At 31.6% G+C, this 9,739-nt stretch overlaps 1 pseudogene; it reads right to left on the bottom strand.

The window, feature by feature from the left end:
* Positions 1 to 3,534: 3,534 nt before the first annotated feature.
* LOC129287084 (PR5-like receptor kinase) lies at positions 3,535 to 9,626 on the bottom strand (annotated as a pseudogene).
* Positions 9,627 to 9,739: the final 113 nt, after the last annotated feature.

Genomic DNA, 9,739 nt, shown 5'->3' with positions numbered 1-9,739 from the left:
TATAACTTGAGTTGGGCTGTTCTTGTATCCAACCCTGTAGGCCCACGTGCAGTTAGCAGTAGGCTAATTACGCTATTAGCCTACAAGTCACAAGTGGCCTCTAGCAAGACAATTGTAACTACCCAATTTATAGAGAGATCAATGATCTAATTCAACCATCATATAATCGTATCACATCCCTTTATCATGTGACATTTTGGTCAAGTGTGAGACATGAAATTGTCATTCTCCTTTTACTTGACTATTACTTTCTCGATCTCTGATGTGGACTGACATAATATGAAAAAAACCCTTTCTATTATAGTATGACCATACATTTTCTCATTCTTACTTATCGAGAAGCCCGGTAATATCTCTCAATTAACATAAGGAATAAATTTCATCTTGACTACTCATATTCCTCTACATGAATATCACTAAACTCAACCATAGCTTTTATAATCACTTGATCAAAAGTGACTTTTGACTAAGTTAAAATTCAGTGGTCATCATGTAGGAATCCATGATGATCACAAGTCAAAGGGCTTAATAATATAATTACATATGAGATAAGCTTATGACTTGCACAATGCAGCTTTCTCATAGCAAGTTGGTCCAGCATCTTGTACTCTTTCAAGTGCCTACGACTTTGATTTATATCTCTATAATTAATTAAGTTATATTAGTCTTGTTTCATCTATCCCTCATAGAAGACCGACCAAGGATATTTAGGACAATCATTATAATTTGTCTAATGATATAGTTATCATAATAAATATGCAATTGATATGATAAGAGAAATTCATTAAATAATAATGTGCATAATACAATAATTGGCCTTAGGGCACAATTTCTAACACAATAGTCAGAACCAAGTGCCTCCCATAGTTTAAATACAATACAGTTCTATTGTTCTCACAGACTAGTTCATAACTGTGGGATCAATGCAAGATAATTGTTTCTACCCATGGACTCACTTAATATTAGTCCACATGATTCCATATATGGATCAGGTAAGTAAGATCTCCTATCAGGTAAACAATATAGCAAAACAAGACCAACGGCCAGGAAGATGATTATGGTTACGTTTATCATGTGAAGTATCAGAAAGGTAGAATAAGCAAGTTTGCAAACTGGGGTGATGGTTCTCAAAGTCGGTACGTACTGCATGAGTTTATGAAACCTCCTTGAGTGTTTCAGTTTGTTTGAAGCTTTACAACCTAGAGATGCATCAATAAAGCCAGATGCACGTTTTCAAGATAACTTCTTGGAAAATTCTCCCAACAAGTTTTCTTTCTTTTTTTTTTTTCTTTTTCTTTTTCTTGCCAAAATCCAATAAGTTTCTGGGAAAAGAGAGCTAGGCATAAATAATAAATATTGACTGACGGTTTGTGAGTAAATATCTAATTATTCAACAAGTAATATCACACGTTTCTAAGAAATTAGTGAGAAATTCTCCAAGCAATTCTCTGAAATATTCCTTACAGTTTTTGTTATGACTTACTTTCTACTACTTTATTTGAAGAGTGATATAAAAACACTAAATTAGAATGAAATATCCTTTTAATAGTTAGCAATAGTAAAATAGATAAAATTGGAAAATGTTATTAATAATTATTTTTGTAACTTATATTAAGAATCAAGAAATTCTTTTAGAAAGCACTCTATAATAGAACCAGAGAGGGTATACTTCCTAAGGTTCTAATTATAGAACATAATTAACTAATTTCATGATTTTCTAAGAAGTGATATTTGTTATATATAAACTTGTAAAAAAAAATGTGTGACTTTCAAATTTTTCCTTCATTGAAATTAATGACTCTAAGAAAATGTTGTATAGAAATTAAAAGCATGGTAACAAACTTGATGCAATTAGGGGGGAAGGTTTAAAAAATCAACAACCATATTTTTTCATATATTTAGAATCAAGTAGGATTTCAAAAATTTACTTATAATTAAGACTAAGATGTATTTTGGGTGATTGTCAGTGATTGATAATTAAAGAAATTAATAATGGTTGAGTTGAGTCAGTGCCTTGAACCAAATACACCCCACCCATTAATGAATGCCACAAGAATTTTCAACGGAAATGGAGATCATAATGATAAATTGATAATCTGAGGATTTTGTTTCATTCTATAGCCCTATAAAATATAATATAAATTAACTAAAAAAGTAAATTGAATTTACATGATTCAATAAAGATTATATATAAAAAACTACATTTACAATTGTTTCTAATTTTTATTATTAAATATATTAAAATGAAAAATAATTATACTGCTATAATTTTTTGCTAGATTATGCTATTATATGTTGATGAAAATTGATTTGTCGTATAATGGACGTCGGATGATAGCTAGGATGGAAGAATAAGAAGATGAAAATAAAAAGCCAATCTATGTGCTTTAATATCATTGAATTTATTGTTGAGGACAAATAAGTTCTCAATAAAGTGACAAGGGAGATATCCATGAAGTTTCCAGGAAGAGAGACATTCATCAGAGCAAACCACTATATTGGCAAGATTCTAAACATTAAACAAGACAGCATTTTACGATTATGCAAAAGAGTATGTTTGTGGGTCACATTAATTAAACATATATCTACACTTGCTTTAATATTCAGAATCTGGCACGTACGATCTCATCAACCATTCCAACACCACCAATCAATATGATGAGTTTCATCATAAAAGAAGATGGGCTTGTGGTAAGTTAAATATTTCTATTTTCTATACATCAAATTATTAGCTATGATATTTATCAAGCATGAGTAGTCTTAAAAGTCAATATAAGAAATCTCGTATGGGATAAAATTGAATTTAATAAATAATACTCTCTTCAATCCTTAATATAAAGTAGTTAACAAATTTCGCACTTATTAAAAAAATGATAATTATGTCCTTAATATGGTAGTGTAAAAAAATAAATAAGGGTAAAATTGTAAAAATTATTAATTAATCTAACTTTGATTTATATTAAAAACTGGAAAGAATAATTTAAAATTTGTATGATATTAAGGACTGCAAGAAGCATGTAATAAATTGAAAGAATTCATAAATTTAAATATTAAAATTATAAATTAAGATAAGGTGTTTTTTTACTACTATTTGCCTATTTGTTCTTGAAATTTTGGGTATGATGTATACTGTTTTTTCTACTACTTTTCGTCTTCAATTTCATATACATGTTAAGATTCATTACATGTTAGGCATGACCAAATGACAATAAGCATGATAAATGATCAAAATACTAAAGAAGTATTTAATACACACTAGCTATTTTATTGATGATTTACAACAACATCCTTTCAAGGAGTCCCTTTCCAATTGATAGAAGGATCCCATCAACCATTCCAACACTACCAATTAATATTTTCAAGTAGGATAGAAAATAAATTGTAATAAGAAATATAATGTGGAGCGAGTTCTATCTTCTGTGACTCCATTTTTTGGAAGACCCATTGGATTAATTATATCGACATATACATAAACTATCAATCAGAATTATGTCATCAAACAATCCAAATTGTTTTCAAAATCCATAACTACAGAAAAATCTTACTGGATGACTATGTTATTCTTCTAAAATCAAAATGGTAAGAAAACATTGAACATGCTAACAATTATACTAGTTTTACAGGTTTGCTGCAATAAGTCATTGTGAACTCAAATTGTCATGAGTACCAACATCCTCTTTCATAACCCTTGCCAATTAAGTTACAGAAATTTAGGGTGGCAAAGCTTCTTGGAGCTCAATTTCTCCCTCAAGCATTTCTATCACTTTTTTCATCGATGGTCGATCACTAGGATACATCTGTATGCAATGTGAAGCTACTGTAATCATCTTCTTTGCAATTTTCCTTTCCTCATATGAGGTATTACCCTCATCTATTGATTCCTCAAACTGGTCATAGACCCATCTGGCAAAATATGTTTGCCAAGAATGTTCAATGACATTCATGTTCTTTCTTCTCCCTGCCATTTCCATCAGCAACATTCCAAAACTATAAACATCAGCTTTATGTGATATCCCTCCAATGTTCTTGTACAAAAATTCAGGCGCCATGTATCCAAATGTTCCCCTTGCATTTGTCAAAGATACGATACTATTATCTAATGGATACAATTTTGCCAATCCGAAATCTGAAACTTTTGGATTAAAGTTCTCATCAAGAAGGATATTGTGAGGTTTGATATCGAAGTGCAGAATTTGCATGTCACATCCTTGATGTAAATAGTCAATTCCTCGAGCAATCCTAAGAGAAATATTAAATATTTTCTCAAAATTGATGGACACGTTCCCTTGTTTCTCTGAGAATATGTAATTGTCAAGAGACCCATTAGACATAAACTCATAAACAAGAGCTCGCTTGTTTCTTTCAGCACAGAATCCAATCAGCTGCACCACATTGACATGATGAATCCTGCCTATAGTGGCAACTTCGCTGATGAAATCTTGTGCATCATTGGCTTTGGACTTTCCCAGTAACTTTGACAGCTGCATCGCGATTGCTTCGAAGCTTACCTTTGTACACATAACCATAGCCTCCTTCACCTAACTTGTGTTTAAAACCATTAGTCATCTTCTTGATCTCTGAGTAAGAGTACTTGATGGGCATTAGATTACTATTATTTTGGAGGAAGTCCTCAACATTGTCATCATAAGATTGATGCCTTCTTCTCCATCGACGAATCAAGAATATAAAAGCACAGGGGGCACCCAGGACAAATTTTGCAACTTGCCAAAGGGTTACTGTACAAAAGATATTTCAACGTTAATAATTAACAACAAATCAATTCTTCCCTGTATAATATAGTCTTCTATGATTTAGTTTGTATATGTATTTTTAGTCCTTACAAGATTGATGTATCCATGTAGTTTGGTATACTTGAATCTTAACTTTGTATGGATTCTCTCTAGATTACAATATAGAATATTGTTAACTAATTTAAGGGTCTTGAAAAATTTTAGTTAGAATTTTAATTTCTTACAAAAGTTACACTTTTCCAATTATACCCTTATTAAATACCATATATAAGTGCATTGATAATAATAATTAAAATTTCAATATATTATTTGTTTCCAAAAATAATAATAAATGAAGTACGGGTATAGTTAAAAAAATAATTGTAAAAATTATTGAATGTCTTATATTTTAGATGAAGCAAAGCTTTTAGAATATGCCATATATTGGTCTTGACGGAGCATGATTTAGTTCTTCAGCATCATAAATTCCAATTTAAAAGGAGAATGGGACAGACGTTCATGCTCAACAGTGGACTGACAAAATCAAGTTAAATAAACTATTAATATGAAATTTATACTTGACTAGAGAGTCTGTATATATAAACAGAGATGATCCACAAATTGATAGAATTATAGAAAGATGGTGATGTAACAACATTGAGCAATCTTGTTTGACCAGTTCTCCAACTTTTGTTTGATCTTATCTTAAGTCCAAGGAGACAATTCTATTTTCACTAAATAGAGAATAGGAAAAATATCTAACCTATGCACTTATATCTTGAACTGTTATTAGTTTGGGGATCTAACTAACAAGGATACTCATAAGAAATTAATAAAGGGCGTCAGAAATTAATAAATTGAAGGACAATTGGAGAAAACGTTGCTTCGCTCACCTGCACCCATCACTTGCCCAATAACCAAGGCTGAAAATTGGAAACAGAAGTTTCTATTAGATCATCATGAGAACAATGGGCCAAGGGAACTTTAATGTGTTTTTTTCTAATGCTCTTACAATATCACAACTTCTCAATTTTTTTTTCTTTCTCTTCTTTTTTTCGATCCTTAGCTTCTACATAAAATAAAAGACATTTCCATACCTTAAAGTTCCAAAATAGTGAAGTTTTACATTTTTTATGACTTTTCAAATATAAAATAGTGTAATTGCAATATTTTTAAAAAAAATCATTAAAAAATTACCAATTTCACCGTTTTGGGACTTCAAGGTATGAAAATGTCTCTTATTTTACGTAAAAGTCAATTATCTAAAGAAATAAAGAAAAGCACAATTGGGAAGTATAGGCATTACAAAGATATTAGAAAAATGCTCATTAAAGGTCTCTATCATGATAATAACTGCTTTCTATTATTTCTCCTTACTATATATAACACGTGACAATCTATAAATGCTCACCTAAAGAATCTGAAAGAGTAGGAAAATGAAGACAAAGCACCATATTCGTGGCATTTTCAAACCAGCAGTGAGGTTCCCCATGACCATCCCACTCTCCACAACGATTTGGACGCCATTTGATCACAATCCCATTCACCTCTTGGCTCTGAACTTGGGGATAAGAACAGTTCTCATTACACGTCATAGGTCCCCATGGTGACACTTTCACCATCAAATCTATTTTGCACGACTCCTCCACTTCAAACGCACTTGGATTCTCTGACAGCACATAAGCATAATGATTTTTTGGCTCTTCACTTGTACAAGCCGCCACGATATCCGTATACAGATGAGAGAGATCTGGATTTTCGCAGCTGACAAACACTAATTCTGCCCCAGAATAACGGTGACCTTTGGGGTGATCAAGTTGTCTCTCATTGGCAGTGAAAGCGTGAGTGAGGTTGTTGTATGGAAGAGAATGACGAGTGATTGAATAGCAGTTGTCGTCGTCAACTCCACCAGTGATGGATTGGAGAGTGGTGGAGTTAGTGGCAGAAACGGCCTGCACCAAGTGCCGCCCATAGTTTAAATACAATACAGCTCTATTGTTCTCACAGAGCACTTCATAACTGGGATCGTAGCAGCTGCCGTGGTAATAGAATGTATTTTTTGGGACGTCGAACACGTGTCCACAGGAGTCACTGTAATAATGTCCGGTAAATTTGGAGAAAACCCCTACATCATCATAAATGCAGGAAAATAGAGGCACGGAAAGGAAGATGATAACTAAGGCTAGGTAAATCATTCTGATGCCCTGCCTCTTTAACAAACCTGTCAGCCGAAACAAAAAAGTACTTACTTCCGCACCAACAAATTTCACAATAACAAAATAAAACTAAGACCTAACTACAACATATATGGAGCACTCACTACTGTTGTATAATGTGATAAGTATTTACATTAAAATAAATGATTGAAGCGTGTTTCCACTCGTTCAAAAAGTAACAAACCCCCTTAATGATCACCAAGAGGTGCAAGATCAATTACATTATCTAAGACAAAAAAAAAAATTCAGTGAGTAACGTTCCAATTAAAATTATAGATAAAACATTTAAAAGTAGTAAGTAATAAAATTTGGTTTAAAATAAACTAATGAAATATTAAATCACATATTATAACTATCAATAAATGAGAAAGTTACTCACAACAAAACGGTGAAATAAACCAATAATTTTATAATTTTATAGGTTATCAAGAATCATATAATTAATAAAAATATATCAAAGAATTTGAGTGATGATATAATCAAGAAAAATTTATAAATAATTAATATAAAATAATAAATTTTTAAATCCAATCTAGGAGAAACTTTACCATATAAAATCATATACAATTAAACAACAATTTATTTATTAGAATAAATTTAATAATAATATTAATAATAATAATTTTTCAAAATATCACGTTTTAGCGAGACTTAATCAAAACGATTAACAGGCACAGGCACATAGTCCACAAGGATAAATCACTAACAAGCATGGCTAAAAGCCACAAAACAAGCACAAGCATGTAGCTCATGAAACAAGCGTGAGTATAATGCTCACAAATATCCATCTCTCCATTTTAGATGCATTGGCCTGTACATGAGACTATCACCTCTTACAAGCACCCTATTAGTTAAGTGTACCATGATACATCAAAGGCTAACAGAACTGTCATTAACATCTAGCGTTTTGAACTCAGTCCCTTTAGTAAAAAGTATCAAATGTGCAAGGAATTGAAAAAACAACTCAATATTTTCATTTTCAAAGTATACCGTTTAACTACTATATTTCATTTCTAAACTCATCTTCATTTTCTCGTTGCACAAACTATTGTAATAAAAGTTTTCATATTAACATAGAGTTAAATAATTAATTTACTTTTAAAAATTAGAACTATTTATTCTATATCAACTTCAATCAATTCTTATTCATAACATAAACCATAAAAATAAAATTTACAACAATATTTATACAACTTATAAAAGAATAATATCAAAATTTAAAATTTAAATAAAATAATTTTATAAACACTTTGTAAAAAATTATTTAGGATACTATCCACTCACTTCAGAATTTTTCAATAATTTCTAAAGCTTATTCCTCTCCAACTTGTCACTTATATCTCGAATGCTTCCATAAAATCCCTAATAAACAAATCATAATACTAAAATTATTTATCAAGGAATTTCTAAGCACTTGATGACATTCAACTTCAATCCAAAACAACATCACAGCCTAAAATATACAATAATAAATTCATTACCAATTTAATAATTTATCAAAAATCCAACTAAAGCAAGAGACAATATTTCCATCCCTCGTGTACCTTCTTAAATATTGATAAAGTGCCACAACTATAGTTTAATTTAATGCAATCTACTCTAGGTACTATAAGATCCCAATTTAATGACCAAATCACTATTTACACATATTTGTTCAAAACTTGCATTTTTTTATTAAATTTTTTTATCATACAGTTTACAAACATTTTGAGTGCATTAAGATTCAATTCATAATAAGCACCCAATATAATTCTAATACTTTTCTCAATTCAACTCCAACTCCTTCATTAAACATTTCAATGAACACTCCATGGACATTACAATTTGAATTAAGAAACAAGTATCTTGATATGAAATAAATACCCTACTTTCAAGTTCAAATGTAAATCTTTAAAATTTTCTCAACATCAACATAAACTTTTAAACTAAAATGTCAATTTCCTCCTTCTTCTTGTTAATAAGTTCCAAATTTAATTATATTAATCCATTAATACCTTACTCTTCTCTCAAACATTTTGACAAACACTTTGGGAGCATTCATCAAAATTCAGTCCTCAACAAGCCTCCAACAATTTAATTAACTTCCCATACTAACTATATCATCAACCTTCAACTTAGCATCACAACAAAAATGTTCACAGCACCAACCGAAATTCCATTCAAATTAAAAAATAATTATGACAACACTAAGAGAAACAGAGATGCGTTTTCGATGAGGAAAGAAGGAGAATCCACGTTGCTATTGAAACCGAAGGAGAAGAAGGAAGAACCAGTGTCCTACATACAACCAAAGTGCAGTGGAGCTGCCACTCTTCAGCTCGCCAACCACACCGAAAAAGAGAAAGGAAGTTTCAACCAGCAGTTCAACGAAGAGGAAGAGCAGAAATTACAGGCCAGAAAAATAAAGGACTTGAGCTTACTAACCACACACACTCGTACGCCCAACAGCTAAGAGGGATAGGAAGTTGAAGCTCACTCACACACCTGCCTTACAAGCCGAGAATGAAGTTGAAAAATTCAGAAATGAAACAAAGCAGCAGACCAAACTGGAAATACGGTGACTTCCACACTGCTGAAGCAGATGGCGTTGACGGTGAGAAGGCCGGCGGCAAGTTGCTGGCAGTGGAAAGGAGAAGATCGACAAATATAGAAGCTGATCGGAGAAGGAAATAGAACCGACTTTCTCTCTCTCTCTCTCTCTCTCTCTCTCAGTGATCTGACATTCGAATGGCAGAGGGTGAGGATAAAAATCTGATAAAAAGAAATTGGGCAAACTTACGAGTAGTGGCACGG

Source organism: Prosopis cineraria, unplaced genomic scaffold (assembly GCF_029017545.1).
Source record: "Prosopis cineraria cultivar Desert tree isolate PC_DT_omini unplaced genomic scaffold, ASM2901754v1 PC11, whole genome shotgun sequence".
NCBI lineage: Eukaryota > Viridiplantae > Streptophyta > Magnoliopsida > Fabales > Fabaceae > Prosopis > Prosopis cineraria.
The sequence above is the reverse complement of the archived record's forward strand: the minus strand, read 5'-3'. Positions and strand labels throughout refer to the sequence as shown.